This window comes from Falco biarmicus, chromosome 8 (assembly GCF_023638135.1).
Source record: "Falco biarmicus isolate bFalBia1 chromosome 8, bFalBia1.pri, whole genome shotgun sequence".
NCBI lineage: Eukaryota > Metazoa > Chordata > Aves > Falconiformes > Falconidae > Falco > Falco biarmicus.
The window spans coordinates 39,357,743-39,367,063 of record NC_079295.1 but is presented as its reverse complement, the minus strand read 5'-3'; the positions used below and the strand labels follow the sequence as shown (position 1 = coordinate 39,367,063).

The following is a 9,321-nucleotide window of genomic DNA, read 5'->3' as shown; positions in this document are numbered from 1 at the left end:
TTCATTTGCTCGAGGACTGTGCCTGTTCAGTCTATCAGACACAGGCTTGGAAAGAAATATTCATGAAAAGCCACAGTACAAACCCACAATACCTGGCCTAGCTGCAACTGAATAATTTAATATCTGTCAAACTCCGATGGCAGGAGGTGTTACATTACGCCTTAAACAACCTTAAACCGCTAACCATAGCAATATCAAACTTGCTTAGTTAATTTATTGAAGGAATCCTTCAGCAGGTACCTGTGCACTGAGTTAGTATTTTACTGTGTAACTTGCACATACTCCCAGAAATTTAGAATCTAATTCAGAAAATGCCAATATCTGTTTAACCCTCTGATACCTTTCCTACTGAATTCCCAAACAAGTTCTTTTTCACACTGAGTAAAGTGACTAAAAATAAAGAGAAATTAAGAGAAAAAGGCCAAAATTTTCAAGCATGTAAACATTTTGGGTTCTTAGTTTCTGGCAAATTATGCTCTTACACATGCCAGACCTCAGCACTACCAGGTGGCTTCAGCACGAGCCAACAACGCCCTGAAAATCTGCTTCAGCATGACCCCGCTGCATCCACGGGCTGAGCTCTAGCATGAGTTAGATTTGCCCCATAGTCAGTTTGCAGTATCTAAATATCTGTGCCCAGAAACTTAACGCCTGGTTTTCTCATTCAGACAGCCTTCTTAAAACAAAAATATCCGAGAACATTTCTTTTGCTCCTATTGCAGCCAGCCTGGAAGTTTGCACCCCAAGGTGCTTCAAGGTGTAATAAAAATTATGGGAGTCCACAGACTCTGTGATGAGAAGTCTCGCTCTTCAAAGTAAAAATACATCACATTGAGGAAGTCCTGTGAAAGCGAGGAGCTAGCAGTGTTTGTTTTGTAGTGAGTCTCCAAAACAACCTTTTTATAGAATTTCTTAAAGCAGGGAAGGCTGACAGAGGCATCAAGTACAGGAAGGCACAAGCTTAATATCCAGCACAGCACACAACCACCTCTGTCCTTCAGATGTCAACAAGAGAGTTGTCAGTGAAATTAAGATTCACTGACACCTCTGGCTGAAGCAGACCAACTTTATGAGAAGGTCTGAGAAGCAGGTAACACCAGTACCTCCTGACCTAGACCAAGCTCACAGGTTCCCAAATACACACCCAAGGAAGCGTGCTGTTGTGAGCAAGCTGGAGGTAGCAGGACCTTCAGCCTCCTATGAGACTAAAAGGACATTACAGCAGTTAGTTTGAATGTGACAAAAGCTGTGGAAGCCACTACAGGATGGGAAAAGGGATAGTTTTGTGCAGGTTGTGTAAGCAGTAAAGAAATCTGCTGTTGTGCTCTGAATAGCACTTGAATTATCATGGAAGATATGCGGCCAAAAGCTGGGCCAAAATTTTGTCCCATCTGTTTTTTTTCAGGATTAATGCCATCAACAAATGAAACCAGAAAAATGATCAAAGCATCTTCATATAGATGGCATCCACCAGTACCAGCTTCTGTCTTTGTAGTGCTGAGAAACAGGTTTGATGCCTCCATGTGAAAGTCTTACTTAGGAGAAAAGTGAAACATAGAGACTTTAGCTAGAGCTCCAGTGATACTTTCTTTTGTCTTTAAAAGAGATCAGCCCAAACAACACCCATACAGTATTAGGATAAATTCCGTACAACTGCCATATTTCAGGTTTTTAATCAAGAACACACCTAAGCGCTAAAAACACACGTCTCCAACATCGAGACAGTTCTTAGCAGCATGCAGGTTTTAACAGCCAGCTGAATGGTTAGCAACTCACGCTGATTGAGCTGACACAGCACAGAGGCATCTAAAACAAAAGTCAAGAAAAATGCTCATGTACCGGAATTACACATTGTGAACCTCAAAAAATTCAGAAGACGCTGCCTATAACCCACTAAGCCCCATGTGGCTTAGTAGAAACAGCCCATAATACAGCAGGTTCCCACTGCTCAAAGTCTGTGGGACTGCTTAGCAGGAGCCAGGCTGAAGTCTCTGAGCAGACAGCAGCAGCCATCCTCACTGCAGCACTAGAGATCGTGACGGGCACTCCATCCCACTTGCACGGGATATTACATTTTAGAGCTTGGTCTGAAGCTCATCACAGCACAGAAGTAATAACTTCTGGGAGCAGAAGTAGAGAAATCCAAACCGGAGCTGCGTACAGCTGTTTCGGTTAAGTTAGCACCACATCGGAGGTTGTAAAGTTGTGCCACCCAAATATCAGGAAAAGAATCTATATGGATGTCTGTCACTATTTGAGTTTCTGGTTCCTGCCTTGCTCCAGGTAGGGAGGAACGTGCCCCAGACCACGGTCTGATACAGATCTGTCCATTGCTGCCCTGGCCAGCCCAGCCCCGTGAGAGGGACTGCTGAGGGGGTCATGCACTCGTGCTAGGTCAGAAGGTGGATTATCTCTCTAAAGCTAGGGTATCTCTTGTACCAAAGCAAAAGGAAGTTTCTACAACAAATGCTGCCAAAAACACAATTATTTTTTTTTTTTTTTTGTAATTCAATAATAGAGTACAGCAGGAGGTTTAAAACACAGAGTGATTCAGCTGTTCACTCTATTTGGAAAAGAAAATGAACAAATGTACATTACAGATGTAATTGGATTGAGAGGTAAAGTGAACAAGAGATGCTGCTTTTAAATGAATCTTTTTTGGACACAAAGAGGTAAGTTGCAGGGGAGGGAGAAAATAAAGAAAAATAACTCTGAGAATTCAAACTACTTTACCAAATCTCACAGCTCTGTGGAAAATGCATTTCAAATGACTCTAAGACATTGCAGCAGTAACATAAAAACCACTACAAACACAGCCCAGGAAGAGAACATGTTCTTTTTATACAATTTCCCTGTCTGTGTTGATTTGTGCATGCAGGCGGGACAGCTTTTTTTCTCCAAAAAGTACAGAAAATTTGAAATGTAATCTTACAACACTACACTAAAATCTGTCTCCAATTAGTATGCATGATTTCAAAATGAGCTTCAAGCCACGTATGATATCTTTCAACTCTGACCCATATTTCCAAAAGAAAAACAAATTGCTTCTTAAGATAAGGCTATCAGTTAGAAACAGGAGTACTTGTCACAAAATTTGCAGCAAACTACACATTACCAGGAAAATAAATCTTCACTGTAGAACAAATCTTGCTAATTCTGGCTCTCCTTTATGTGGCCTATAATCAAAGCATTATATTGTGTTAATTGTACATCTTCCCAAGTTACTATTTCCTTGTAAAGCCCGGAAGGCCAGCAAGCAGTGTTCGCCCAGTGACAGCAACACAAAGCGATCTTTTCTGATAGAAAGCTCCGAGTGAGATGGGGACTCAGGACACATAACCTTTTTCAGGTCAGCTCCGAAGCGGAGGAGGAATCAGTCTGAATCTAAACAGCTTCATGCAGGAAGCACGCTACCACAACATCTCCATTGAACATTTCCACGAGGAATGTCACTGAAAGTGCCCATAGAAAAACCAAGGGTATTTTTGGTACACTGCCCTTTATGCTGCCCTGTGTCCTTTTCCTATTAGTGTCACTGATGAATAATAGGGTGGTACCACATTTTTGGTACTGAGCAGGGCAAGAAATCCCTCTATCGACATCTTCAGTCTCTAGCAATACCAAGTATCAGCTGGATAACTACCCTTACCACCCACTAACTCTTACAGCATCCACCACTACTGATCACCTCCCTCGTGGTCACCAGCAGGGAACCCAGTTAATCAAGCAATGATGAACAGCACCTGGCAAAGGCAAATGTTGGGAAAAGTGATGTAATCTCATTTTCCAGCCAGTGCCACCAGCCTTTTCTACCTTTTAGGGACAGCTAGTTAGTACCAGCAGGGATAGGAGAAGTGATTAGTGGTTTGGGATACCAGGAAGCATCAGATACAGTTGCCTCTTGCAAGGATGCAGCAGATTTGTTGAATTCTGAACACCATTTTTGCCTTTAAAACATGGTTTCACATCTGTACCCTCTACATTTTTGCTTATTGCTTTCAAATTCACAAACACCAATAGAAATAAAATAATTGCGTAATTAATACAATCTGCATTGAACACATAAAAAATACACGTTGTGATTATTTAAAAAAATCTTTAGCAACAGGGTTCTTAAACCACATTAAGATGAATTTAAGGCTCCTTACCTACAGCCCCACAGACGCCATCATCTCATCTCAAACTGCCATCGACCAGCAACAGCTTTAACTATTTCAAAAAACGGAAAACATCTAGGTCACATGTCTATAGACAGCATTTGGGTTAATCTCCTACAGCTCATAAAGACAGAAAGAAAGTAGGAAGAAAAAAAAAGTAAAATAAAACCACTTCCTGCAACAGCCAAAAGTAACCATCTCACCAGTGAGCAACTTACACCCAGGTTTAGTGCAAAGTTCTTCCAGACTGGATAAGAAGCCAGATTTTGAAGTATGAAAGCAGCTTCGCTGTTAAAATTGCAGCAAACAGGGGGGGTTAGTTTTTGCAGAAGGTAAACATGAGGTTTAAAAGGAAATGCTGAAAGGAATTACGATTCTAAGCCTCAAGACAACTTCCCTTTTCTTACCTTCAATGAAACCCTTTGAGTACTGAAATAAATAGCTTGCAACAAATCTGCTTTACTGTTTCGAAATGTAGCTTTAGTAAACGTGACACCATACTGTTACATTAGATTTATAAAACACCCAATTCTGGCCAAACAGAGAGTTTGCTCTTAAGAAAAAAAGAAAAAAAAAAAAAGACTTGTACTATTGCCTGGCGAAGGTCCCTTCAGATAAACACTTCAGTTTCTTTGATCTTCTGTTCTAACACTTCTCCTTGAAGCAGCCCCTGGAGAAGCCCAGGCGCACACAGCTGCTGCCCTGCTTCGCTTCCCGCAGCATCTCGTGCCACAGTGGTCCCTTCTAGCCAGGGCAACCCAGGGGACCAGCAGATTCAGATGCAGATCTGCACCTTCAGGGCTCTAGAAAAGCCCCTTCATGGATTACACCTTCCCTGAACCTTCCCCCAGCCAGGAACAACAGTATCTTTCTGGTATTTCTAGCTCAACTCACAAAAGGATGGCTGGTCTCCCCTTACAGGGCAGAGGGGCTTTGCTGTCTGTGGAGGGACCCCCCCATGGTGTTGGTCAGGCTGCAGAGCCCTCTGTTAATGTTTTAGAAGAACAGAGGGATCTTTTTGGGTTGCCTCCCACAACCAAACAAAGAGCTGCCATACAACGCGAGAAAATCAAGGCCATCCTGAAGTTTAAGGGTTTGTCCCAACAGTGAAGTAAAATGAACCCTATTGACAGGAGGTGCCAGTGGAGCTCCTCAAGATGTGCTTCATCTGTGCACATGTCCAGCAAGGAATTCATTGGGTGCCGTAAAGGAGGATCCTGCAGAGCATCCCATAGAGAAAGGGCAGAGAGAAAAAAACAAGGGCTGGGGCTGAGGCTGGCGTGGAGCTTAGGCAGAGCTAGAAAGGGATTGTGACAAATGTTACAAGGCTGCAAAGAAAAGACTGATTTGCAGGCAGATCATTTCCTACTGCTACAAAAATAGGTGCAAGATAGTTCCTGTGGAGAACAGTTTTAGTACATGATGCACTTACTGAAGCACAGGGGAAGCCGGACCTTTGAGGACTGAAGAATACCAGAAAGAAGAAGGGGGGATGCAGCATCGCTGAAGGAATGGCAGAGCTATTGGGCTACACAGTGACCCTTACATTGTTATGATTATTGATTCTGCAGTAACTTCCACAACGCCTATTTCATGGCCAGCAATGCAATTATGCTAAAGGCCATACAAAGCCACAACCAAGACCATCCTTGTTCCCAAACGCTTCCGATGTACTCCTAAAAGTAACACAGGAGAGGGAGCTGGGCAGTGTGACAGCTGGTCTTTAACGTCCTAAACCGAAATATCATTTTTCTGTAGGCACTGCAACTTAGGTATGAATTTTAAAGATGGACTTTTGGAACAAAATAGTTGGTGTTGTGTATGAAAGGCAACGAGCTGTTTCTGCCAGGTGTGAGGAGGTGAGAAAGCAATAGTGTGCTTTTCTGTAAACTGAGAACTGCTAGTGCCTAAAGAACCTGCAGCAGCACTAATTAATTGCTAGCTCTTTTAAAAACAGTATAAGTTTCAACCAATTTTCTCATATAGAATAAATTTTGATTGAAAAATCTATGGTAGCCATCTAGATCTTAAGATTTTCCTCATATCGAACCATCAAAAGCATTTTTACAATTACAAAACCTTTATGAGCAGTGCGGACAACAGAAGTTCATCACTAAAATGTGAAGAAACCATCAGCAAACCTGTAAAATACTGCAGAAGAACTTGCCTATGTTAACTTGTCCAAAACCTAGATTACCGGGGACGTGACATTTTTCATGAAAATGTCTTTCACCGTACACCTAACATTTCAAGTCAAGTTGCATACTCCGTCTGATTTCCTCCGCATCCATTTGACAGTATGTCAGTAGTGACAAAATTCTATAAAAGGATGGCAGCTTTGCATACTGCTTAAACTTATGCGGCACAAGCTTCCTGTGTGATCTCTGGAAGGCTGAAAATACTTTAGATGTGCAAAAAAAACAGTTTAGCAAAATGTAAGAGCTCATTTAATCTCAGTAAAACTAAACAGGAAACAGGAACTTAATATACGTTACCTGGAGCAGATTGCTGCTCAATAGGTTGGTCTTTGCGCATTTGCTGTGCAAGTTAAAGATGGAGCATCGTTTCTGAAGCTCAGATTTCTTGTCCCTATTTCAGGGACTCATGGCGTCATTGCTTACGAGACGTGTCATCAAGTTGGTGAACATCCAGATTTCCATATCTCATAACTGAGAGCACAGAGCATTGAGGCTAAAACAGCAGGCTTAAAAATCACTTTTGACTGAGGATGCCGAATGCCCAGCAGCTGTTGCCAACTCTTTTATAACAAATTCAAGAAGTACCATATTTCACCAGGTACTTGAACAGCGATTCCAAGGCTTGTTTTGGACCAGCAGTATCCTGAGGGGGAAAGAAAAGTTGACTTTTTTTCTTTTTTGCCTAGTTCAGCCTTTACTCTCTGTTGGGATGGCTGATAGGCAGCCCATAGTCTGGCTTGTATAGCAGACACCCAGCAGTGAATCGAATTCAGTGGGTAAATCCAGCCCTAATAGACCACACAAACCTGGACAGCATACAGGCACAAGCCTAGAAGAACAACTGTGCACCCAATGGCTGGTTCCAGAATAAAATAATTTATTAATGAAAATGCATAAAGTTCCAAAACTTTGCAATTCACTGGGAAAAACCCTAGGAAATGAGTAGACTATGTGATAATGGAGAAATAATGTATTATTTCCCACGTTCTTCACCAGAGAAATGGTATTTTTCATATTTGTGGTATGGTTTAAAATATTTAAATTAAACAGGATAAGAGTTATGCCTATATGGACAGTAATTCATAAGCTCGCTCATGGCAATTTTTTGCTCTGAGAGCTGGTGTCCATTTAGTAGCCATTATTTTTTTTTGCTATAAGGGCTTTGAATATTTAATCCAGCAAAAGCATTTCTAGGAGCACATTCTTATGTATTGAGAAGGCCATGCACGTGGCCATGTAATGGCTCCAATAGTTTATATTCCAAGTTAACAGCAGTCCCTAATATTACCTGCTTGGGCAATAAATGCTTACTATGTAGGAGCCTGTATGTAAATGTCAATGTAAATATACAGTAATGGCTAAATTCACACAATCCTCTCAACCATAACATGCATTATAAACATTCTGGTATCGTCTTCCAAAACCTTTTACTCTGAGCTGATTTTTCCTCTAAACAATCCATTTTACTTACCGCAGCCTTAAAAGTGCAAAAGATGTTTTTTAAAAATTGTCACAGGTGGTAGAAAATAGATCTTTAGAGATTACCCAGCAGTTTAATGTTGGCTATATGGAAGGAACATATGCGCTGTGACTCGAGGTCTAAAACCCACAACATTCAAATTTTAGGAGACAAATGATCTTGCATTAAAACATCTCTTAATAGCTGGGTTGCTAAAGTTTTGATAACAGACCTACTTTGCAAAGCAGAAGAGAAGTTTAGGATAGAATTCTCTGAACCTTCGCTTCCTAATAAAGATCATTTTGCCTTATAATGACGTTTGGATTTAGAAATATTCATAGTTAAGAAAATAACATATTACTTTATTTTTACACTCTATTTTTCAAGCCTGCCTAATGCAATTTTTCACTGTTTGAAAGAAAAAAATAGGATGCTGAAGTTAATGAAACCTGGTAGGTAAGAAAGTTCTACGCAAATACAAAGCGGTCCTTTTCTCTCTCTATTCCAGGTGTTTTAAGGGTCTTGACACATTTTAAAGCCCAGCCTTGCCTAGGGCTGTTTTGAATAACTTAGAAATGTCACTCCAACCCATTGTATAGCTATACTGTACTAAAAAAGAGACAAAACTCAGCATATGTTGATGCATTATGTAAAGACTTTCCTTGACAGGATGTAGCTACATGCAAGCTTTAAATGCAGTGTAAATGCATTTTCTGGAGTGTTAGGCCTCTGAGTGCTAAAAGTACTACAATACCAAAACTGCCAAAAAGGTGGGTTTACATCACACAATAATGGACCTTAAAAAGACAAATGAGTCATGCACTTTGGGCGACAATGTCTTCATCTATGCCCCCATGTTCCAGTTAGCTACAAAGTGGTGCGAGCAAGATCCTCTCCAAAGCCTTTCTCTTCTCCCTGGTGTTCACCACTGGCTTCAGGTATGACCCAAAGTCTCCACGCCAATAGCTAGTTGACTGGAGATGTTCCAAAAATGGTTGATGCTTTCACAGTAAAGGAAGTATGAAGTGGCTGGACTGTCCTTAGCGTAAAAATGATGGTGTTGTTTCTACCTCTATTAAAAAACCTTCAGCTGCATGGTGAATAATGGTGGGGAAAGTACCAAGCGCTGTAAAATCTCATGCGGCAGGTTAATGTAGAAGAAAGCTGAGATGTTATGGGACATTCTCTTCTTTTGCTTCAGCCTTTGAGGAAGAGGAAGCTCATTTCTACAGTATCAAATTCCACGTTCACAAAAAAGACAAATGCAAGCATACGGCAAGGCAAAGCATTCACAAAATTAATGTGGCCCCCATCAAATCTAGCGGCAATAAGAATTGCTGAAGTCATTGCTTGTCTCTTCCCAGTATATATTTTATCCACATGGTAGGTAGGTCTGCTCTCATTCGGCTCCCTCCCACGCTGCCATCGCAGTCAGTCAGAGCAGCCTGGGCAGTTGTGCCAGCAGCAGCGAGTCAACAGCAACAAGTCAGACGCAGGGAGTAAAACT

General features: G+C 41.3%; 1 protein-coding gene across 4 annotated transcripts in view; it reads right to left on the bottom strand.

Annotated features, from left to right (window-relative positions):
- Nucleotides 1-4,524, bottom strand: part of ARHGAP15 (Rho GTPase activating protein 15) — a 333,020-nt gene extending 328,496 nt beyond the window's left edge. The window contains exons 1-2 of one of the 4 annotated variants that reach the window (XM_056350342.1): nucleotides 4,376-4,521; nucleotides 4,149-4,209 (exon numbers count right to left, since the gene is read on the bottom strand). The gene's annotated coding sequence lies outside the window, so the exon portion shown is untranslated. Of the gene's footprint in view, nucleotides 1-4,148; nucleotides 4,304-4,375 lie in introns of those variants that run through there. The other 3 variants (XM_056350339.1, XM_056350341.1, XM_056350340.1) reach the window with 3 other exon arrangements.
- Between the last annotated feature and the right edge of the window lie 4,797 nt (nucleotides 4,525-9,321).